The sequence below is a fragment of the Moschus berezovskii genome, chromosome 1, assembly GCF_049115385.1.
Source record: "Moschus berezovskii isolate FMDL1 chromosome 1, NW_MosBer_1.0, whole genome shotgun sequence".
Classification (NCBI taxonomy): domain Eukaryota; kingdom Metazoa; phylum Chordata; class Mammalia; order Artiodactyla; family Moschidae; genus Moschus; species Moschus berezovskii.
In genome coordinates, this window is record NC_142460.1 from 31,099,642 (window position 1) to 31,125,417 (window position 25,776).

Here is a 25,776-nt window from a genome sequence, read left to right on the forward strand (position 1 = left end):
CACTGGAGTGGGTTTGTTTGGTTATACTGGGTATAATAAAAGAGAAGAGCTTTTGCTTTTAAAAGATAATGGCATGTCACACTTTGCAGTCATCACAGTAATTTTCGTTTGAGTAAAAATCACCAATGAATGATAAAATAAGAGAGCAAAAGTTTAAGTGAAATTACAATATTTATATGGTCTCAAAGTATGTCCACTTAAGGGCTTGTTAATTGAAAGTTTTAAAAAAGTGTTAGTCCCTCAGTTGTGTCTGACTGTTAACAACCCTATGGACCATAGTCTGCCAGGCACCTCTGTTCATAGAATTCTCCAGACAAGAATAACTGGAGTGGGTAGCCATTTACATATTAATTACAAGGGGTATAAATATTAACTTTACAGTGAAGAAAGCTGGCAGGCAAAACCTTATAGAAGTAATCAAAATTAACATCAGTTTAATGGGACATATTAATATTATGTGCCTCTCAACTTGATACACTGAGAGAAACTTCCATTATTTCTAGATATTATTGCCAAAAGTATATAATCTGAATCTATATATATATATAAGTATATATATGAAAAGTATATAATCTGAAAAAAAATCAGAGAAGTGCATACTGAGGCACATTGTACAAAGCAGCTAGGTTTAACTCTTCATAAGTGTTAAGACAAAAGCAAGCCTGAGGACCAGGTCTATACTTAACAGACCTGGAATTATATGTGTGTGATGCAATATTGGATCATGAACAGAAAAAGATATCAATATGCAATTTTATAACTTTGATCATCATATATTTTATATGAGAGAATATATTTTGTTTCAGAAAATATAAATTGAAGTATTTAGAGTTAAAAGGGCATGTCTCTGAAAATTAGATTCAATATTTTCAGGAAAAAAATAGAGAAAGGAAGAGAATAAAGCAAGTGTGCAAAAGGAACATATGTGAGAATTTGACAAAGCTATATGAGGCTTGCTTGTACTATTTTTACAACTTTTCTTATAAGTCAGCTATTACTAGAAAAATGTTTAAAAAATAGAATAATGGCAAAAAGATTGAGTAGGAACTTTGTCGCTAAGTCATGTCCAACTCTTTGTGACGTCATGAACTGGAGCACATCAGGCTTCTCTGTCTGTCGCTATCTCCCTGAGTTTATTCAAACTCAAGTCCATTGAATCAGTGATGCCATCCAAACATCTCATCCTCTGTTGCCCCCTTCTCCTCTTGCCCTCGGTTTTTCCCAGTATCAGGGTCATTTCCAATGATTCAGCCCTTTTCATCAATTTAGTTCAGTTCAGTTGCTCAGTAGTGTCTGACTCTTTGCGACCCCATGGACTATATAGAATTCCATGGAATTCTCCAGGCCAGAATACTGGAATGGGTAGCCTTTCCCTTCTCCAGGGCATCTTCCTAACCCAGCAATTGAACCTAGGTCTCCCACATTGCAGGCGGATTCTTTACCAGCTGAGACACAAGGGAAGCCCAAGAATACCGGAATGAGTAGCCTATCCCTTCTCCAGTGGATCTTCCTGATCCTGGAATCAAATCCGGGTCTCCTGCATTGCAGGCAGATTCTTTACCAACTGAGCTATGAAGGAAGCCCATCAGGTGGCCAAATTATTGGAGCTTCAGCTTCAGTATCAGTCTTTCCAATGAATATTCCAGACTGATTTCCTTTAGGATTTACTGGTTTGATCTCCTTGCTGCTCAAATGACTCTTAAGAGTCTTCTCCAGCACCAATTGATGTTTGAAAGCATCAGTTTTTCAGTGCTACACCTTCGTTATGGTCCAACTCTCACAACCACATGTGACTACTGGAAAAATCATAGTTTTTGACTAGATAGATCTTTGTCAGCAAAATGATGTCTCTGATTTTTAATATGCTGTCAAGTTTTGTCATAGTTATGCTTCCAAGGAGCAAGTGTCTTTTAATTTCATGGCTGCAGTCACCATCTCCACTGATTTTGGAGCCCAAGAAAATGAAATCTGACAGTTTCCACATTTTGCCCATCTATTTGCCATGAAGCAATAGGATCGGTTGCTGTGATCTTCGATTTTTGAATGTTGAGTTTTAAGCCAGGTTTTTCACTTTCCTCTTTCACCTTCATCAAGAGGCTCTTTAGCTCTCTTCACTTTCTGCCATTAAAGTGGTATCATCTGCATATCTGAGGTTGTTGATATTTCTCCCAGAACTTTGAGATGGTATCAAAGGGGAAATTAATAATTTAAAAATTCCCATAAAGAAAAGTCCAAGCCCAGACAGTTTTACTGGGGAATTTTGCTGGATATATAAAGAACTAAAACTGATCCTCCACAAGCACTTCCAAAAATAAAAATAAGAAATGTTTCCCAACTCATTCTATCAGTCCCTGATAGCAAAACCATATAAAGACATAACAAGAATATTACAGAACATTTCTATGAATATAGACATCAAAATTTCCAGCACAGCAGTGGTAAGCCACATCCAGCAACATATAAAAAATATTATACACAATGACCGAATTGAGACTTATTCTGGAATGTAACATTGGTGCATGATACAAAAATTAATCAATTATTATATTATATTAACATAATACAGAAGAAATACACATAATCATCACAGTAAATGAAAGAAAAACAGCTGACAAAATTCAACACCTTTACAGGATAAAACCTAAAAAGCTAGGAATAGAAGAAGACTTCCTTACCTTGATAAAAAGAATCTATAAAAATCATTGCTAATTTCTTTTTTAAATGGTAAAATATCCAATACTTTTACCCAAGATAAGGAACAAGACAAAGAATTTTGTTCTTGCCACTTTTACTCAGTATAAGAGTTTATAGACAGGTTAATTAGGGAAGAAATTGAAGTGAAAGACTTTCAGCTTGGAAAGAAAAAGCAAAAGTATCTCTATTTGCAGATGACAAGATGTTGTATATGAAAGATTCTAAGGAATACACACGCACATATGAGGATTAAATGAATTCAGCAAGATTGCATGATACAAAATAAATATACAATAATTAATAACAATTAAGTGGAAAGTAAGAAAACACTTCCATATAACAAGTAAAAACTAATTTAAAAAGAAAGAGTAGCATTAAAAAACACATATTTCCATATGTAAAATTAGATTGCTGGTGGGAAATTGCCATATTATGCAGGGAGATCAAATCCCACTTATGTGATAATCTAGAGAGATGGGATGGAGTGGGAGGTGGAAGAGAGGTCCAAGAAGGAGGGGACACATGGGTACCTATGGTGGATTCATGTTGATATAGGACAGGAAAGAAATTACTTTCCAATTAAAAATAATAAGTTAAGATAATAAAAAATGGATTTAACAAAAGAAGTGCAACACTTGCACTTCTTTTATAGTGACTATAAAACATTTATGAGGGAAATTAGAGAAGACCTGTATAAAAGATATCTTGTGTTCATGAATTGGAAGACTTGAAATTGTTCAGTTCAGCTCAGTTCAGTCACTCAGTTGTGTTCGACTCTTTGCGACCCCATGAATCACAGCATGCCAGGCCTCCCTGTCCATCACCAACTCCCAGAGTTCACTCAAACTCATGTCCATTGAGTCGGTGTCGTCATCCAGCCATCTCATTGCCATCCCCTTCTCCTCCCGCCCCCAATCCCTCTCAGCATCAGAGTCTCCAAATTGCTCCTCAGATTTGATGTCATACAAAATCATAGCTATTTTTTGTGTCAATAATTGGTAAGCTGATTCTAAAATTCATATGGAAATTCAAAGGGTTCAGAAGAGCCAAAACAAGGTTGAATCAGAAAATGAATTGGAAGACTTGTATTTCTCAATTTTAAAAATTACTTCAAAGCTACTGTAATCAAGACAATGTAGTGCTGGCATAAGGATAGACATATTAAACCATTTGAAAGAATCAGGAGTCTATAAATAAACATAATTATTTATGACCAGTTGACTTTCAACAGGATGTCAAGACAATAAACCATGGGAGAAACAGTCTTTTTAACAAAAGACACTGGGGCATCTGAATATCCCTATGCAAAAGAAAGAAGTTAGACCTCAATCTTATAATATTTACAAAAGGTAGATCAAGATGGATCAAAAAATTAAGTGCAAGTGATAAAACTATTAAAAAAAATAAGTGCAAAAAAAGGGATTAGATGACAGTTTCTTGAGTACAATTAACAAATATATATATATGTGCAACTGATTGTATCAAAATTAAACACTTCCGTGCTTCAAAGGACAGTATCAAAAAACTTAAAAGTCAATCTTCATAATGGAATACTACTATCTGGAATAAAAAATAACCCAGTTTTGTTATTTTATTGTTGAGTTGTAAGAGTTCATTTCATGTTTCTGAAGATAATATCTAGTGACCTTAAGCATCTTTTGTGTGCTTATTAGCCATCTGTATATCTTTATTGGAGAAATATCTATTCAAATACTATAATTAAAAAAATAGATATAGATGTGAATTAAAATTTCTCCAAGGAATATATCTATTTATGTATATATATGTATCTATATCTACATAGCTATATGAGCATGTATCTCATAGCTTATGAGCATGTGAAAAGAAGTTCAGGATCATTAACCATTAAGAGAATGCAAAACAAAACCACAAAGACATACCACGTCATAGTATCTAGGATAGCTGTAATCAAGCATTAAGTGTGATGATGTTGTGTTGCTGCTGCTGCTGCTAAGTCACTTCAGTAGTGTCCGACTCTGTGTGACCCCATAGACGGAAGCCCACCAGGCTCCCCCGTCCCTGGGATTCTCCAGGCAAGAACACTGGAGTGGGTTGCCATTTCCTTCTCCAATGTGTGAAAGTGAAAAGTGAAAGTGAAGTCGCTCAGTCGTGTCCGACCCCTAGTGACCCCATGGACTGCAGCCCACCAGGCTCCTCCATCCATGGGATTTTCCAGGAAAGAGTACTGGAGTGGCTTGCCATTGCCTTCTCTGGACGATGTTGTGTAAATACTCATAAAATGTAAAATAAGAATACTCATAAAATGTAAAATGATTTAGCCTCTATAGAAAAGAGCTGGTCAGTTCCTAATAAAGATAAACGTGAAGACATGATATGGCTCAGAATGTCTATACTACTTGATATACATCCAAGATAAACAAACTCTCATAAAATATGTATAAGAATAATCAGAACAGCATTAATCATAAGAGCAAACAATAATGAAAACAACATAAATATAAATCAACTGATAACTGGATAAACAAAATGTAATATAGCATACAATAGAATGTTACCCATGAAAAGAAATGGAATATTGATACATGCTACAGTATAGATGAATTATGACACATTATGCTAAGTGAAAGAAGACATATGCAAAAGGCCACTTACTATGTGAGTTCACTTATAAAATGTTTAGAATAATATTCAGGATGAAAGAAAATAGATGGGTGATTCACCCTTGCCACTTGAAAGAGTTCCCCCTCTTTATGGGGAATAAAGGCTATCAAGAATTTTGCTTCTTTTTATTACAAATGGTGAAAATATTCTAAAATTAGTGATTATTGTATAATATCACAAATATACTAAGTAAATTGTGTAGTATGCAAATTATCAGTTCAGTTCAGTAGCTCAGTCACATCCGATTATTTGTGACCCCATGTATTGCAGCAGTCCAGGCTTCCCTTTCCATCACCAACTCCCAGAGCTTGCTCAGACTCACATCCATCTAGTCAGTGATGCCATCCAACCATCTCATCCTCTGTCGTCCCCTGCTTCTCCTGCCTTCAATCTTTCTCAGCATCGAGGTCTTTTCCAATAAATCAGTTCTTAGCATCAGGTGGCTAAACTAGTGGAGTTTCAGCTTGAGCATCAGTCCTTCCAATGAATATTCAGGACTAATTTTCTTTAGGATGGACTGGTTGGATCTCTTTGTAGTCCAAGGGACTCTCAAGAGTCTTCACCAACATCACCATTCAAAAGCATCAATTCTTCGGCACTCAGCTTTCTTTATAGTCCAACTCTCACATACGTACGTGACTACTGGAAAAACCACAGCTTTGACTAGAAAACTTTGTCAGCAAAGTAATATCTTTGCATTTTAATATGTTGTCTATGTTGGTCATAGCTTTTCTTCCAAGGAGCATCTTTTAACTTCATGAAAACTATATATCAATACAAAAATTAATAATAAAACAAAGTGAAACCAGCGTCTCTCTCTGGAGTAAAGAGCCACCAAGTCAATCCAAATGGAAAGTGCAGTGTGTAACGGGGTGGAAAGACTTCAGAGTGGGAGATGAGCAGGACTCCCTTGATGGGTCAGACAGGTGTCAGAGATGGGGAATGACAGCAGCCAGTGCTCAGTCCTGAGCAAGGCTGAAATACATGACACCTGGTCCAAGGCCTGAATCAGTGGGAGCATTCCATTCCCCACTGTGAGCTGATGGTTGCTGCAATGACAAAGGGGTCCGAACCAGACCTAGGGTCACTGGGCCATTGAGTGTGAAGAATGAGGGCAACAATAGCAAACCAATGCATGAGGAGGGGTCTCCTTGACTCAAGAATGTGGGTGTATAGAAAGTAGTTCACAGTTTCAGCACCTCAGCTTTGAGTCATGGAGCCACAGTGATCTAGGGCCTTAAATTACTATTGTACCCTCACTGGAGAAGATTCCATCTGTTTAAGCAAGGCCCAGTAGTGTCCCAAAAGAGAATGGACAGAGTGGTCAACAACCTACCTACATGTGATTTTCTACTTGATCTTGATATTGAAAGAAAAGAGTCTCTGTTTATAGTAAACAAATTTGAGTTCTTATTTGAAACATTTAGTCTTTCTAGATATCTAGATCTATACAGAATAGAAGATGAAGAAAATGTGATTTGTGTGTGTGAATTCATAGGAATTATTGTATTGGGGAAATGGAATTGTATAACATTCTCTTAAAGCAGGGTTCTGACTGTCCACTGGTCTTGATAGGGGAGGGAATGTGGATGGAGTGTTCTGTTTTTGAGTTCAGATGATCTAACTATTGCTCTATTTGAACAATTATTTAATATTTTGTGTGTATAAAAGGGAAAAAAACCCTTAAGTTCCAAAAGTATGTGAAAAGTACAGGTGAAAAAATGCTTTATAAATGCCAATTTGTTAATTTATAGGGAGGACTGTCATCTCTAGAGGAGGATAGCAATCCTCTTGGATCCATATGCTTTTCTGTATTTGGTCATCAGGATGATAGAGGGGGAGAAGAGGATGGACCAAAGGGAGGGCTCCTTACTAGTATTTTCTTATCTAGAAGGCAGTTTTAGAACAAAACTTATGTTCTATATGTGTGTTTTGTTAAGTTCCTATGTTTGTTGTGGACAAAATTTATTACTTTTCAGTTTATTCTTCATTTCATAACTTCCAAGATTTTCTGTAATTGTAGGATTATTGTTTTAAAATGATGTGTTGGTTTCTGCCATATATCAACATGAATCAGCCATAGGTATACATACATTCCCTCCCTCTTGAACCTCCTTCCCACCTCCCACCCCATCCCATCCTTCTAGATAATCACAGAGCACTGGGTTTGAGTCATACAGCAAAGTCCCACTGGCTATCTATTTCACCTATGGTAATAGATACGCTTCAATACTACACTCTCAATTTGTCCCACACTCTCCAGGTTTTTAAAATGCTTCCAGGTGACAATGAAGGGTGAAAAGTAGAGCAAATTTTACAAACACATTTGTAAAAAAAATTTCAGATATATTTGAAAGACAGGATGCATCTTGGGCATGTAGACCTCTGCTCTGCATTGAAGAACAGAGTTGTTTATTTGGGTGTCAGTGGAGGAGCAGATTGTTCTTATAAACATTTTGGTGATGACCATTCATGAGTGTGTCTGTCTCATTTGGTTGTGGGAATATAACTTTACGTTAATATTTTAATAGTATGTACCTAATAATGGATTTTCTTAGACGCTTTCAACAAAGTAAAAATAGACTCTATGAAGTTTGCAATGGCTTTTTCAGTTAGCAGTTTGACTCTCTGGAAGAAAGAGTAGATAGACCCCAGATGATGTTAGTGAGATGACCTATTCAAATACCTATTCAAAATAAGCCCAGACATAAGTAGATAATATATGCATAAAACATGGAGCAGAGTATGTGAATGTGATGGAAATCACATAATAATTTCTTACAAAGAATACACAACTCCACCACACTGTCTCATCACACCATAAGCATTACCAAATTTTTTATGGTATTTCTAATTTTAATGTAATTTTATCAAAAGGGAAATACACATATATTATTGATCCAGTTATGCAAAGCATCAGAAGTGTTTGAAAAGTAGATGCAGTAAGTTTTTAATTATTCATAGGCAGCATATGCAGACATACCAAGATTTCTTAGAAAAATGAAACTGTAAAATTTAGAGGTGAATTTAATAAAAATCAGCTCATAATGGAGCAGGGCACTCCTAGTTGGTGCTCTGGAACAACCCAGAGTGATGGGGTGAATAGGAAGGTGAGAGGGGAGTTCAGGATGGGGGGACATGTGCACCCATGGCTGATTCATGTCAATGTACAGCAAAAACCAGCACAATATTGTAATTATCCTCCAATTAAAAAAAGTAAATTAACTTAAGAAAATCAACTCATACTGTACAAAACCAGGTGGCGAGGCAATGAGTAAAAGCCCCTACCTGGCACACTGCCCTGAGATTCCGATATTACAATGTTTGTCCTTATGGGGCGCAATGAGATTAATTGATCACGCTCATTATTTTCATAATTAGGAAAAGTGTGCTAAAGCCCTTGTGGTCTTTCCACAAAATAAGCTGTGTATCTGAAAGAAAGGAGAACCAAAAATCATGTCTGTAGACCAGGATAGTGTTTTTTGTTTAGAATTAAAATTTGGTGCCCCCCCCCATTCCCCACCACCAGTGGAATCTTTTGAAAACTTCAGCACCCCTTCCAATTAGAGACTCAAAGGAGGCAAGGGGACTACTTGGCCAATCATTTCTGTTTTGAATGGAGTAAGAATACGAGAAAATCCAGCTTCACTCTTTGCTGGAAGCAACAGCTTATTGGTTTCAATCCTCACCATAAGCAAAGCCAGCTCTGAGTTTAGTGATATTATCTACTTAGGGATGTTATCTGACTTAAGAAGAGATCCAAGCATTGCTTGACACTGCATCTGGTATGAAATTATGTTTTTAAAATTCTTAATCTCACTTTAGCTATGTCTTCTCTCAATTTCATGGTTTCCTGAAATTTCTGATATTTTCCAATTGACAAAAGAGAACAAAATTAAGTATGTTTTGATAACAAAATTAAATATGTCCAAGTAACAGAATGCTGAAGAACTTATTTTTAGCTCATGGCACATGAATTAGCTTCAACATATCTTTCAATTACTTTAAAGAATATGCAAAATGGTTGTGCTTGTATTAAGTTTGTTGGACTTCCCAAGTGGCACTGTGGTAAAGGATCCTCCTGCCAATGCAGGAGATGCAAGAGATATAAGAGATGTGAATTCAAACCCTGGGTTGGGAATATTCCCTGGAGAAGGAAATGGCAATCCACTCCAGTGTTCTCACCTAGAAAATTCCATGGACAGAAGAGCCTGGCAGGCTACAGTCCTTGGGGTCACATCAAGGTCATACAAGATGAGCAACTGATCATGGACAAACAATCTGTTTGTTATTCTAGAGAAAAGGCCAATAAAAGGAAAGATTCAAGATAAAAGGAAACTGTTTGAGTGAACTCCGGGAGTTGGTGATGGACAGGGAGGCCTGGCGTGCTGTGATTCATGGGGTTGCAGAGAGTCGGACACAACTGAGCAACTGAACTGAACTGAACTGTGCTTAAGTGGTCAGTGACAGGAAATTTATAAAATAAATAAGCAAAATATATAATTGATTGTACTGCTCTCTGAGAAAATTTTTGATGTTGTTCTTGAAAGTAAAATTAAAAATGCATAACTGATCAGTAGATCTCTAGCAGGTCTAGATAAAAGCAGACTAACTCAAGAACTCAAAAATCTATTTATAAATGGTTGCATAAACTGTTTGTATTATGATACTAGCCTGTAGACCATCACCTTAATTTTTGCCCTTCGGCGTACAATACTTAACAAAAATTTTTTTGTATATTCCATTTGATTAAAATAATGCAAAAGAAGTCATGAAAATAGTAATACAATTCATGAAAAATTTAGAGTACATATAAAATACGTAGCCTATGTACTATATTTTCACTATATCTGACTATATTTGAACATAGTTATTTGTCTCTCTGAAGAACAAGAAAATCTAATGTTTAAAGATTCCTAGTAGACTGAAGTGACTTAGCAGCAGCAGTAGCAGCAGTAGACTATTGTTGTTTAGTTGCTAAGTCTTGTCCTACTCTTTGGGATCCCATGGACTGTAGCCTGCTAGGCTCCTCTGTTCATGGGATTTCCCAAGCAAGAATACTACTGGAGTGGGTTGCCATTTCATTCTCCAGGAGCTCTTCTAGACCCAGGGATTAAACTCTTGCCTCCTGCGTTGCAGGCAGATTCTTTACTACAGAGCCACCTGGGAAGATCTCCTAGTAAATTAATCTAAAATTAACTGAGTAAAAACTTTATCTACTCTGAAATTTCTCAGGATTCAATAGTAGACATTTATGATGAATTGTCAAAATCTCTAAGACTCTATAAAATCTTGATTTTATATATATTCTGTATATAGAGAGACTCATCTCAAGTGACACTACTGGTAAAGAACTGTGCCTGCCAATGCAGGGGGTGTAAGAGATAGTTCAGATCTCTGTGTCAGGTAGATCCCCTGGAGAAGGCAATGGCAACCTACTCCAGTATTCTTGCCTGGAGAATCCCAAGGACAGAAGAGCTTGTTGGGCTACAGTCCATGGGGCTGCAAAGAGTCAGACAGGACTGAAGTAACTTAGTACTCAGGCATGCATATATATAGAGAGAGATATAAATAGAGAGAATACAAACTTCAGCTGAATTCCCAGAGCTTTCAAAGTTATTTGAATAAACAAATAAATAAAAATGCTCCTTGCAGTAGTAGAATTTAGTATCCAATTTTCGCATGTGCAGACAACAAAGTAGAATAAAGCTCAAGCAAGTGCATGTGGGACAGCAAGTAGAGTATCATGACGAAGGCAGCACTAATATAGGATAAATTTGTGTTCTTTCTGGTGGATGCCATCTTAAAATATGTGAAGTGTTCAAGAAAAATACATTCTTATTTTAATGTGATCATGATAGAACACATATCTCTCAGATTTAAAGGAGAAACTACCTCAAATCCAGTCTCTGTGATTTACTCAGAATTTTCCTATTGCTCAGATTTTGATTACATCAGTTTGGTTAACATAAAAATTTAATGAACTATACATTGACGGACCGTTTTAACAATAAATATGCAAATAAAAATCCAGCATGAATTTCTTAGGAAACATTTCCTTAATCCTTTCTCATTTCTCAATGTTCCACTTTTATTTATATGTTTGTTTAAATTTGAAAAAGAGATACAATAATGACATGAAAATGACCAATAAGATAAAAATTATATGGTCAATAATGGACTTTATTACAACATTGTCATTAATTGGAAAAATCAATTATTTCCTATTCTCCATACATTTGCAATACTGTCTCGTTATTCTTGGTGGTCGTGGTTTAGTCACTAAGTCGTGTCCAATTTCTGCATGTAGAACAAAAATAGCCTGTAGCCCGCCAGGCTCCCCTGTCCATGGGATTCTCTAGGCAAGAATACTGGGGTGGGTTGCCATTTCCTGCTCCAGGGAATCTTCCTGACCCACGAATTGAACCCGGATCTCCTGCACTGCAGGCAGATTCTTTACTGACTATGCTACATGGTGACAATTGCTATTAGTAACTATTATCCATAGAGAAGCATAAAAATACTTCAGCTCATGCTAATCTAATATCATTATATTTAAAATAAGTCACAGAAGAATAAAAATTATATAGGAATTTAATATCATATGCTGTTGCCTGTTTTAATAGTTCAAAACTTATAGTTGGGTTCCTAAAACATTTATTTGGGATCACCTGAGAATTAGCTATTTGGAGAGCCTTTTTCAAATTAGCATGAAGGTCTTCAAAGAAAAGAATAAATAGCTTCTGTGATGTTTGGGTTAGAGAAAACTCTTCTGTAAAGCTTCTGAAAGTTAATGTTATCAGTTTCTGAGTGGCAGCAAAGGGAAAAAAAGTGTTTGTTATGTGGATATAAAATAAATCACACTCGGAGCATGATCCAATTTGAGAAGGGCTAAGGAAATGAATGTTGGCTAAGCTCAACACCTGGTAATTTCCTGGCTGCTTCTTTCATTCTGAAGTTGAGTTTCAGTCTCTGTGTTGGAATCAGTAGTAATAAGATCATTAGCCATATGAAAGAATAATTATTTCCTGAAATAATAGATGAATGAAATGTGGAAAGGAAATGAGACTTTAACCTGTACATATTTATTGTCATTTCCAATACGCTAATCCAAGTCATTAACTCAATTATTCAATAGATACCTGCTGAGATCTGATTATACAAACGGCTCACACTCCTTGAGTTATCAATATCTAGTGGATAAGTTAAAGAAACTCCCATTTTTCAATGGCTAGTATGTTATCTCATGAAGTTTTATTGATTATGATGATAAAATTAGTGATGATTATTGCAAGCATTAAAAATAATGATTTTCTTTTGTCCATAATGTAAAATGAAATAGAAAAGACTGAAAAATAGATATAAATTTTATATCATTTATCAACAAAGGAAATAATCATGAAAAACTGGTAGATCATTTGTAAAAGTGGAAATCTTTAACATCAGCATTCAGAAGTTCTGGAAAGTCCAACATAGCTTCTTGACATGTCCACCATATGTGGTTCTATATACGTGCTTTTCCAAGTATTTGGGCATAAGTTTCTTGCATATGTGGGAGGTCACCTTTCTACATTTGATTCTCTTCCAAGGGTTTTCTCCTATTTTCAGCTGACATGCTGCCAACAAACACAATTTCTATATTCTTATTTCAGATAAGCCAGTTATTAGTACAGCTTAGATTTACACTATAACCGAAAAGAAATGTCTTGCTATGTACCACTGCTATAGGTACATTTTGAGACAGAAGTTTTATATTAAAGATTCAGTTAAGAACTCATGGCTCTTCATTAAGATTATCACTTGGTCAATTTAATTATGATTTCAAAACTTAAATTTGTAACTTTTTGTTCAAAGAATATCTTCTAATACAAATGTTCTTCAAAATTTGAACATGGCCTGATTTTAAATGACTAGATGTTTGATTATATATATATATTTAACCTAAGCTTCTTTCTTTAATGTTCTCCTTCACTGAGAGGGACTTCAGAAATTTAAACTCAAAATTGGCAGGATTCTGACAAGAAATTGGAAAGAAAAATCACCAGAATTCTTAGCACATTAAACAGCATGCTGTGAAAGATAATTATGACAGCCTGGCTCAGGAAGCAGCAGAGTTCTGCTGTAGCATTCTAATAAGAGAAAGAGAAGATAACTCACAAAATAAACTTGTATCAACAAAGGCTTTTGAAATATTTTTTTCCCTATATTTGTAAAATCACAGATGCTGATATACAGAAGTTATGGAGGCAGGGGAAAGAGCCAAATATATAATTTTAATCTAGTTTTGGAAATCAAGAACTTCAAAATATATTTTCAGTTGCATTCCACATAACCATATTCCATCACAGAGAAAGCAGGCAGCACTGACATAGGAGCTTCACATCACATCACACACAGGAATGGAGAATGTGAAGGCCACTGAGCACTGAATCTCCCATTGTACTGCAATTACAGGAACACCTGTGCTACCTAGCTGTGCACAGAGCCCTGTGAAATGCGATGTTCCAGAGCTGTCAAAATGTCTCATTTCTTGTCTCTAATGCAGAGGCTTAATTACACTGCATTTGACTCTTTGGTTAGGCTCCGTTTTAGTTACAAGCATAAAGCAGAAGGTCTAATGATTTTTTGTTTAACCAGAGACATAATTGTAAACGTTCAGCTCTGTATCATTCTTTAAACAATGCTTCTGCTATATTTACAAAGAAAAATACAGGAGTTGTTGTGATATAAAAATGACACAAATCATGAGAATGTTTTAACAGAATTGTTTATCTGTATTCATCTGGGATGCCTTTCAGCTCTTAACATTTGAGTGAGTTATGTAGTTTTAGCTCTGTGTTTACAGGAATTGGACTTCTTTTGCTACCTGATGCTCACATTGATGCATCAATAAACTGATATATTGAAGAAGCTGCTTACTTAAACAATATAGAAAGGTAGAAAATAATTATATATGTCCTTAATATTTTATTAATATATGTGTGTTCAGTTGCTAAGTCATGTCAAACTCTTTGTGACCCTATGGACTGCAGCATGCCAGGCTTCCCTGTCCTTCACTATATCCCTGAGTTTGCTCTAACTACTGTCCATTGAGTTGGTGATGCTTTCTAACCATCGCAATATCTGCCTCACCTTTCTTTAGGCTTCAATCTTTCCCAGCATCAGGGTTTTTTCCAGAGTTTGCTCTTCACTTCAGGTGGCTAAAGTATTGGAGCTTCAGCTTTGGCATCAGTTCTTGCAATGAATTTTCAGAATTGATTTCCTTTAAGATTGACTGGTTTGATCTTATTGCTGTACATGTGACTCTCAAGTGTCTTCTCCAAAACCACAATTTGAAAGCATCAATTCTTTGGTGTTCAGCCTCATTTATGGTCAATTAATTCAGTCAAAAAGAAAAAAAAAAAACAATTTTTCTGAGACTAGACGCTTCCTTAAAAGTTCCCCTAGTAACAGAATATATGTTTTCCAAGTTTAGGTGTCTCTTGTAAAAAGAAATAAAAGGTATAAATTGGTACCTGTGGCAGTAACTTTGTTTTGAAAAAAAATCTTTCATTTTGGGTAAGTTAATTGTATGAGGTTGAACTTTCACTCTTAGAGTTGTATAAAATAAATTCTGCCTTTCTATAGTGTCTTATGCTTGACATAAAACTCTACTCAGTCTATTTAAAGTCATTAACTATGTTAATTGTATCTATGTTCAGTGCTCTTCAGAAAATCTTAAAGAATAATCTCTTCATGTAAGGTGACTTCCCATTTAGGCTTGCCCAAACACTCTGATAGAACAAAGCCTTAAGAAATAATTCTGAAAAAAAAAAAGAAATAATTCTGGACTTTATAATATAGAAAATTGATTATTTTCTGCATATGCTACAATTTTTTTGCCCCCTAGCCTTACTGGGCTTTCCTGGTGGCTCAGAGGTAAAGAATACACATATCAATGCAGGAGACATGGATTGGATCCCTGGGTCAGGAAGAGCCCCTGGAGAAGGAAATATCAATGTCTTTCAGTATTCTTTTTTTTTTTAATTTATTTATTTTAATTGGAGGCTAATTACTTTACAATATTGTATTGGTTTTGCCATACATTGACATGAATCCACCCCGGGTGTACAAGTGTTCCCCATCTTGAAACCCCCTCCCACCTCCCTCCCCATATCATCCCTCTGGGTCATCCCAGTACACCAGCCCCAAGCATCCTGTATCATGCATCGAACCTGGACTGGCGATTTCACGTATGATAATATACATGTTTAAATGCCATTCTCCCCCAATACAGTATACCAATGCATTCAGTTCAGTTCAGTTCAGTCACTCAGTCGTGTCCGACTCTCCGCGACCCCATGAATCACAGCACGCCAGGCCTCCCTGTCCATCACCAACTCCCAGAGTTCACTCAAACTCATGTCCACAGAGTCGGTGATGCCATCCAGCCATCTCATTCTCTGTCGTCCCCGTCTCCTCCCATCCCCAATCCTTCCAGCATCAGACTCTTTGCCAGTGAGTCAACTTGTTGCATGAGGTGGCCAAAGTATTGGAGCTTCAGCCTCAACATCAGTCCTTCCAATGAACACCCTGGATTGATCTCCTCCAGAATGGACTGGTTGGATCTCCTTGAAGTCCAAGGAACTCTCAAGAGTCTTCTCCAGCACCACAGTTCAAAAGCATCAATTCTTCGGCGATCAGCCTTCTTCACAGTCCAACTCTCACATCCATACATGACCACTGGAAAAACCATAGCCTTGACTAGATGGACCTTTGTTGGCAAAGTAATGTCTCTGCTTTTCAATATGCTATCTAGGTTGGTCATAACTTTCCTTCCAAGGAGTAAGCATCTTTTAATTTCATGGCTGCAATCAGCATCCGCAGTGATTTTGGAGCCCAAAAAAATAAAGTCTGACACTGTTTCCACTGTTTCCCTATCTATTTCCCATGACGTGATGGGACAAGATGCCACGATCTTTGTTTTCTGAATGTTGAGCTTCAAGCCAACCTTTTCACTCTCCTCTTTCACTTTCATCAAGAGGCTTTTGAGTTCCTCTTCACTTTCTGCTATAAGGGTGGTGTCATCTGCATATCTGAGACGCCGGCTCCAGCGGCGCAGATGCGAGAGAAGCTGGCTCGGGCGGTGCATGGCACAACTGACCACACGCAGAAGCGTGGCCGAGAGGAGCTACCCCACATCCAAGGTAAGGTACAGCGGCTGCGCTTCGCTGGAGCAGCTGTGAAGAGATATTCCACGAACAAGGTAAGAGAAACCCAAATAAGACGGTAGGTATTGCGAGGGGGCGTTTGAGGGCAGACACACTGAAATCATAATCCCACAAAACTAGTTGATCTGATCATATGGACCACAGCCCTGTCTAACTCAATGAAACTAAGCCATGCCATGTGGGGCCACCCAAGACGGACGGGTCATGGTGGAGAGGTCTGACAGAATGTGGTCCACTGGAGAAGGGAATGGCAAACCACTTCAGTATACTTGCCTTGAGAAGCCCATGAACAGTATCAAAAGGCAAAATGATAGGATACTGAATGAGGAATTCCCCAGGTCGGTAGGTACCCAGTGTGCTACTGGAGATCAGTGGAGAAATAACTCCAGAAAGAATGAAGGGATGGAGCCAAAGTGAAACAAATACCGAGTTGTGGATGTGACTGGTGACAGAAGCAAGGTCTGATGCTATAAAGAACAATATTGCATAGGAACCTGGAATGTTAGGTCCATGAATCAAGGCAAATTGGAAGTGGTCAAACAGGAGATGACAAGAGTAAACGTCGACATTCTAGGAATCAGTGAACTAAAATGAACTGGAATGGGTGAATTTAACTCAGATGACCATTATATCTACTACTGTGGGCAGGAATCCCTTAGAAGAAATGGAGTAGCCATCATGGTCAACAAGAGAGTCCGAAATGCAGTACTTTGATGCAATCTTAAAAATGACAGAATGATTTCTGTTCATTTCCAAGCCAAACCATTCAATATTACAGTAATTCAAGTCTATGCCCCAACCAGTAATGCTGAAGATGCCGAAGTTGAATGGTTCTATGAAGACCTACAACACCTTTTAGAACTAACACCCAAAAAAGATGTCCTTTTCATTATCGGGGACTGGAATGCAAAAGTAGGAAGTCAAGAAACACCTGGAGTAACAGGCAAATTTTGCCTTGGAGCACGAAATTAAGCAGGGCAAAGTTAATAGAGTTTTGCCAAGAGAACTCACTGTTCGTACTAATGCATATATATGGAATTTAGAAAGATGGTAACGATAACCTTGTATATAAGACAGCAAAAGAGACGCAGACGTATAGAACAGTCTTTTGGACTCTGTGGGAGAGGGCGAGGGTGGGATGATTTGGGAGAATGGCATTCCAGTATTCTTACTGGGAAATCTCATGGACAGAGGAGTTTTGTGGGCTATAGTCCATGGGGTAAAGAGTCAGACACAAGTTAGTGACTAAACAACAACAACAACAATCTTACTTACTTCGATGGGATATGAATTCTCTAGAGTCCTAGAGGGAAATATCGTACCTCAACAATATATTGCTACAGTATTTGATCCTATATTGGAAGGTCAGCTTAAATCTTGTATATTTAAAGGGGACGAATAGCTCAAGATATGTGAGCTTTTTATAATTTTCTAAGGTTTGCAACAGAACTATCCTTTACAAACACTGTAGCTTTGAAATTCTAAAATCGTATCTCTTATTTTTGTATTGAATCGTATTGTACAGAGTCTTGCCTCTAAGTTGCTTCAGTCGTGTCCGACTCTGTGCAACACCATAGACAGAAGACCACCAGGTTACCCCATCCCTGGGATTCTCGAGGCAAGAACATTGGAGTGGGTTGCCATTTCCTTCTCCAAAGCATGAAAGGAAAAGAGAAAGTGAAGTCGCTCAGTTGTGTCCGACTCTTAGCGACCCCATGGACTGCAGCCTACCAGGCTCCTCATCCATGGGATTTTCCAGGCAAGAGTACTGGAGTGAGGTGCCATTGCCTTAGTCTTAGGTTTGTTATTGTTACAGAAAAAGACGTATCCAGATTTAACAATCAAGAAAGCAATGGGAAGCGTCAGAAAATCAAAAACTTGGAAGTAAACTCAGTATGTATTCAATGATATTTTATAAGAACTAAAACAGTTGCCACTCAAAAACAAATTCCCATTGACAGTCATTGCTTAAAGTGTACAAGACAGTCTACACTGAAGACTACTTAGTAAATTTAGCATAGTTATGTGATAATTGAGATTTATAGTGGAACAAAATCACTGGACTACTGTGGCCTGGAATACCACTAGACTAGACATATATATTGAACAGATGAGTGATTTCTGGACTGTGATTTAAAAAACATAGAAATTTTAAGGTTATGACCAACCTAGATAGTATATTAAAAAGTAGAGACATTACTTTGCCAACAAAGGTCCGTCTAGTCAAGGCTATGGTTTTTACAGTGGTCATGTATGGATGTGAGAGTTGGACTGTGAAGAAGGCTGATTGCCGAAGAATTGATGCTTTTGAACTGTGGTGCTGGAGAAGACTCTTGAGAGTCCCTTGGACTGCAAGAAGATCAACCAGTCCATTCTAGAGGAGATCAATCCTGGGTGTTCATTGGAAGGACTGATGCTAAAGCTGAAACTCCAATACTTTGGCCACCTCATGTGACGAGCTGACTCACTGGAAAAGACTCTGATGTTGGGAAGGATTGGGGAGAGGGGGGAGAAGGGGAAGGCAGAGAATGAGATGGCTGGATGGCATCACCGACTCGATGGACATGAGTTTGAGTGAACTCCGGGAGTTGGTGATGGACAGGGAGGCCTGGCATGCTGTGAATCATAGGGTTGCAAAGAGTCGGACACGACTGAGTGACTGAACTGAACTGAATAAGTGTTTTGGGAATAAAGTAGTTCTTCACAAGTCAGATTGTGAAATGCTACAGGCTAAATTTCTCTGAATAATCCAGAGTAAACATTAGTAGTGTGAGACTTCCTAATGTTAAAAAAAAAAAAAAAATTGTTTAACAGTATTTTCCCAACTCCTTATATATTATTTAAATTTTTATTGAAGTATTATTGATTTAAAATGTGTTTAATTTCCACTGTAGAGCAATAGTTTATATATATAACTTTTGTCTTTATCACAGAATATTTGCTATCTTTCATTGTGCTATACAATAGGACCTTTTTGTTTATCCATCCTATGTATACTAGTCTGCATCTGCTGATCCCAAACTCCCAACTGAATTGTAATACTTTTATATTTAAATAAAAGTGTTTAAAAGTTTAGAGCTTTGTAAGTTATTTAAAGTCAAGCACTCTTTAACAACCATTAAGTCAGAAAATATGATTCCCTAGTGGCTTAGATGGTAAAGAATCCACCTGCAATTCAGGAGACCAGGGTTCAATCCCTGAGTTGGGAAGATCACCTGGAGAAAGGAATGGTTACCCACTCCAGTATTCTTGACTAGAGAGTTCCATTGACAGAGGAGCCTGGCGGGCTACAGTTCATGGGGTCACAAAGGGACATAACTGAGTCACTAACACTTTTCTGGTTGGAAAATAGAAATTCTGCGTATACATTCTACTGTCTCCTCCTGATTACATCCTGGCTTTTACGATAAACACTATAATGTTATGCAAAATATTTATTCCATAGCTTTCCTTCTTTCAATTATTATTTTTTTAATACATCTGTGCCCTCTTGTTCTCTTTTATTGTTTAAGTTGCTACTTCTTTGTCTAAGAAGCCAATTTTTGTGTGAAATTTCTGACAATCTGGGTTTTGCTGGTTGAACTTGATGTTACAATTTAATACGTGTCTGTCACTTGTAATTTTTTTCATTGATAATCAGTAATTAGAGTTAAGGTGTAATTAAATTTGATGTCAATGCTTTGGAAAAGTTACTTCATAGATAACATGTTTACTTCAATTAGGAAGAATGTAGTATTTGTCTTTCATGTTGCAATGTCTGCTTCACATGAGGTTCAGAGATAAAGAATCCACTTGCCAATTCAGAAGACACAGGTTCAATCCCTGGGTTGGGAAGATCCCCTGGAGAAGAAAATGATAACCCACTTCAGTATTCTTGCCTGGGAAATCCTTTGAACAAGAAGAGCCTGGTAGGCTACAAAACATGTTGTCACAAAGAGTTGGGTACAACTGATCACACGTATGCACACATGTTGTGATACTAGCCACCATGAACTTTCTATTAATTCTTTAGAGATCTGAATAAATGAATTTGCTTTCATCCTAAAATTTCTTCTTCACAAAACTAGAATGTATTTTTAAAAACTATATTTTATTTCATCCATGTCTTAGTTACCAGGAGACATAGTTAAGAGTAAAGGCAGAATAGATTCTCTCCGCTCTTCCCCGAATGTTACAGAGTTAATTTTCTAGAATCTGCAAAAGACAAATAAATTAGTTTTCTTTAGTTAAAAATGAAATTTAATTTCATTTTGAACTGGTGAAATTAAATATATTTGATTTGGTTTGATGTATTGTACTTATTGGGCTTCCCTGGTGACTCAGATGGGAAGGAATGTGTCTGCAATGCAGACATGGGTTCAAATCCTGGCTTGGGAAGATCTTCTGGATAAAAGGATGAATACTCACTCCAGTATTCTTGCCTGGAAAATGCCATTAAAAGAGGAGCATGGTCTGCTAGAGCCTGGTCTGTTAGTTGACTGAGCAACTAGCACTTCTACTTCCACTTCCCTTGCATTTATTATTCTCACTGATGTCAAAAATTTTCCATCTTTGGTTATTCTCCATTTGAACTGGAAGCAGATGGAAGCAGGCATTTCACTCAATTATTTCTTTTAGTGGGAAATTTTATTCCAAGACCTCAATCTGGTTATTAGGAGTGGTTATTGTTTTTAAGAAATATGAATACAAGTCCCCATGAATTCTTACTGACAGATTTTTTCCCACTTTAATCTCTGTATAAGTGCTAAATTAATTATTTACTTTGCACTACACAGACACAAGCAGAGACATCACTTCACCAACAAAGGTCTGTATAGTCAAATCTATGGTCTTCCCAATAGTCATGTACCGATGTGAGACTTGGACCATAAAGAAGGCTGAGTACCAAAGAATTGATGCTTTTGGATTGTGGTGTTGGAGAAGACTCTCAAGAGTCCCTTAGACTGCAAGGAGCTCAAACTAGTCAAACTAAAGGAAATTAACACTGAATATTGGAAGGACTTATGCTAAAGCTGAAGGTACAATCTTTTGGCCAACTGATGTGAAGAGTCAGCTCATTGGAAAAGACCCTGATGCTGGGGAATATTGAGGGCAGGAGGAAAAGGGAAAACCAGAGTATGAGATGCCATTACCAACTCAATGGATATGAGTTTGAGCAAACTACGGGAGATAGTGAAGGAGAGGGAAGCCTGGCGTGCTTTCCCTAGTTAGCAACTGAACAACAACACAAACACAAGTAACAGAATAAATAATATTCTTCTTTTAAATTGTGTTCACTTATTTGGGTGACTTAATTATAAAATTAGTTGAAATTATTTGCGGATGTATAGGGTTCATTCATGGAGAAGGCCGTGGCAACCCATTCAAGTACTCTTGCCTGGAAAATCCCATGGACCGGGGAGCCTGGTACATTACGGTCCACAGGGTCACTAGGAGTTGGACACAACTGAAGCGACTTAGCAGCAGCAGTTTTCATTAATAAATAACCAAACGCATGTTGAGTCTTTGCTCTGAGTTAAGACACTTTCAAAGTGATTCTATTGATGTGTTTGCTTATATCAGTATCTCTAATCCTTATTATCAGGATTTGTTACTGTTGCTTAGTAGCTAAGTCACATCTGACTCTGTGACCCCATGGGCTGCAGCACTCCAGGCTTTTCTGTCCTCCAGGATGTTATCAGGATAGAATATAATATATGTAAATTATTAGTTTTATGATTGGTTCTATTCTAGGAAATTTGTGTCTTTTAAATTTAGTATTTATAGCAGCTCAATAGAGATGCAGTATTATTTACTATCTAATTTAAGGAATTAGAAGCTTCAATTCAGTTCAGTTCAGTTGCTCAGTCGTGTCCGACTCTCCGCGACCCCATGAATCACAGCATGCCAGGCCTCCCTGTCCATCACCAACTCCTGGAGTTCACTCAAACTCATATCTACAGAGTCGGTGATGCCATCAAGCCATCTCATTCTCTGTCGTCCCCTTCTCCTCCCGCCCCCAACCTTTCCCAGCATCAGAGTCTTTTCCAGTGAGTCACCTCGTCTCATGAGGTGACCAAAGTATTGGAGTTTCAGCTTTAGCATCAGTCCTTCCAATGAACACCCAGGATTGATTTCCTTTAGAATGGACTGGTTGGATCTCCTTGCAGTCCAAGGGACTCTCAAGAGTCTTCTTCAGCACCACAGTTCAAAATCATCAATTGTTCGGTGATCAGCTTTCTTCACAGTCCAACTCTCACATCCATACATGACCACGGGAAAAACCATAGCCTTGACTAGATGGACCTTGGTTGGCAAAGTAATGTCTCTGCTTTTTAATATGCTATCTAGGTTGGTCATAACTTTCCTTCCAAGGAGCAAGCGTCTTTTAATTTCATGGCTGCAATCAGCACCTGCAGTGATTTTGGAGCCAAAAAAATAAAGTCTGACACTGTTTCCACTGTTTTTCCATCTATTTCCCATGAGGTGATGGGACCAGATGCCATGATCTTCGTTTTCTGAATGTTGAGCTTCAAGCCAACCTTTTCGCTCTCCTCTTTCACTTTCATCAAGAGGCTTTTTAGTTCCTCTTCACTTTCTGCCATAATGGTAGTGTCATCTGCATATCTGAGGTTATTGATATTTCTCCTGGCAATCTTGATTCCAGTTTGTGCTTCTTCCAGCCCAGCGTTCCTCATGATGTACTCTGCATATAAGTTAAATAAGCAAGGTGACAATATACAGCCTTGACGTACTCCTTTTCCTATTTGGAACCAGTCTGTTTTTCCATATACAGTTCTGACTGTTGCTTCCTGACCTGAGGAAGTCAGTAAATCTTGCTGGCTGGAAGAACACAGATAGCATACAAACCCAGGCTTTCTAGCAATGATATGCATGTTCATACTTTAACTCTCTTGATGCAGTATAATTGTTTCTTTCTCTGCCTTTATTTTGTCATGGTAGTTTTCATTAATTCTTCAGACAAGGAAAAGTGCTTATGATCAGTATTAGTTAGCTATTCCTGTGATAATGTAGAATAACAAAATAATCCCAACATCTCAGTGGCTATTAAGAACACACATTCACTTTTTGCTCTTGTGTTTATAAGTTGTCCAGAGGTAGCTCCCATCCATACTTCATGTTGAGTTCTTTACCAAAATATGTCTCTCATTTCAAAATCAGGTTAAGGAACTTGAGGCTACCTGGACCAAATGGAGTGGACATTGGCAGGGTAGGATGGGTATATATATCCAAATATATACTATATATATTTAAATATAGGTACATTTATTTATATTACATTTAGTATGTAATATATACCACAAATTTTAATGTATATATATATATGTGTGTACATAATATATATATGTGCAATACATTATACATATATATATATAAAATCCTGTAAGTGCTACACATATATTAATTGAATATTTAGCATCCACTAGGAATCATGCCAAGTCTTTTAAATTTGTCACAATAGATTCTCATAACAAACTCATACAGTGGAAAATAATTTTTATCCTTCTTTCTTTCTTTCTTCTTTTTTTCTTTATTTCTTAATAAACAGGAATTGAGGTTCAGAGGTATTACATAGCTCCCTCAAGTTCATGTAATTACTGAATAATAAGCTGGGATATGAATACAATAAAGATGGAGAATTTGATAACACAGAAGACAAGGAGGAATAATTACAGAAGTAGAATATTTAAGTGAAAGGGATGGACACGACTTGACAACTGAACAACAATAAAAAATAAAAGGACTCAATTTAGACTTGAACACGGGCAGTTTATATTTTAAAAAATGAAGTGAAGAAAGAGCCTACATATGTGCAGATGCAGGTAAGTTGTAACATTTAATGTGAAATTTCTCTGATTTCTCCTATTAAGTAAGCTCATCAACTAAATGAAGAGCTGGGGAAGGAGGTGGGACTTTAAAAAGAATTAAAGATGCAAAATTATTTAGGGAGGTAAAGAGTAAATTAAAAGACGCTTACTCCTTGGAAGGAAAGTTATGACAAACCTAGATAATATATTAAAAAGCAGAGATATTACTTTACCAACCAAGGTCCATCTAGTCAAGGCTATGGTTTTTCCAGTGGTCATGTATGGATGTGAGAGTTGGACTGTGAAGAAGGCTGATGGTGGAAGAATGGATGCTTTTGAACTGTGGTTCTGGAGAGTCCCTTGGACTGCAAGGAGATCCAACCAGTCCATTCTACAGGAAATCAATCCTGGGTGTTCATTGGAAGGACTGATGCTAAAGCTGAAACTGCAATACTTTGGTCACCTCATGAGACGAGTTGACTCACTGGAAAAGAGTCTGATGCTAGGAGTGATTGGGGGTGGGAGGAGACGGGGACGACAGAGAATGAGATGGCTGGATGGCATCACTGACTCGATGGATATGAGTTTGAGTGAACTCCGGGAGTTGGTGATGGACAGGGAGGTCTGGTGTGCTGTGATTCATGGGGTCACGGAGAGTCGGACACAACTGAGCGACTGAACTGAACTGAAAGACTAAATTAACTTTAGAAAATCAGGTTTGTAAGGCAAGATTAAGAGCTTGTCTTCCTGTGTTTTCTCCTGTCACACTCAACACATGTAAAAGTAGAGAGTAGGTAGGATATTAGATTTCAACAGCATTTTGTTTTTGCCTAGAGAGTGAAGTAAGGAGAAAATCACAAAGAGAAAAAAAAAAATGTGAGTAAAGGAAATATCATTGATGACTGCTCTTAGAGTCAAAGCTAGGTAAGAAGAGAAGAAAAAAAATCATTATTAATCATGGAATTTAAACCATGTAAGAAAGACAAAAAAGCATAAGCTTTCAGAGTCAGAGAAATATGAAGGGACAAATGCACTGGAGTTCTTGATGAGTTGGAGGAATTTGGGAGCTGAGAGGAACAGACGAAAAAAGTAAAATTATTAGGATAGGGTGTGGGAGGCTAACGTGTTAGAAATTGAGATGATGGAGGGTGCACTTCTAAGCACTTTGGATTAGGATATACTCAGACTCCTTTTCCATGTATCTTATGCCACCTTTTCTGAAATACCCTATTTAATTTTCTTTTTTTTATCTCCCAGTCTGACCATATATCTCCTCAATGGACAGTTCAAATTTTCCTCTACCAAACCACTAATTATAACTTATTCCTCAGTGCTTTTTCTCCGCCTAAAAGCATTTTAGCAATGAAAGTTCTTGCCACACAATGCAGTCCTATAATAAATGAACTGTTATGTGTGGATTT